We start from the raw sequence: 468 nt of genomic DNA, 5'->3' as shown, positions 1-468 counted from the left end.
TATATATATATATAATATATATGATATATATATATATATATATATATATTATATAATATATATATATATATATATATATATACACACACACCACAATTCTAAAAGTGTGAAGGATGTTAATTTTTTCCCAAAAATACCCTTCTATTTGTATTTGTATATACAATTATATTATAAAAATGCTTTTATTTGTTATGGGTATCCATGTAATTTGTGTCAATAGATGACATACATATATTAAATATTTAATGATTACAACACATGTATACATGTGTTAAATACATAAATATATTGATAAGTCAAAAAGGTGGGTTGAAGTTATTTGTGAGTTATTTAAAGAAATATTAAAAGATATTCATAAAAAATCAAAATTAAAAAAATTAAAAACAAGGGTTTTGAAATATCAAACTCATGCCCTATGTTATACCATTTTAACCACCAATATAAAAATTTGTTTTGTGATGTTTTGAA

This window comes from Asparagus officinalis, chromosome 7 (genome assembly GCF_001876935.1).
Source record: "Asparagus officinalis chromosome 7, Aspof.V1, whole genome shotgun sequence".
Taxonomy (NCBI): Eukaryota; Viridiplantae; Streptophyta; class Magnoliopsida; order Asparagales; family Asparagaceae; genus Asparagus; species Asparagus officinalis.
Note: the sequence above shows the minus strand (reverse complement) of the source record.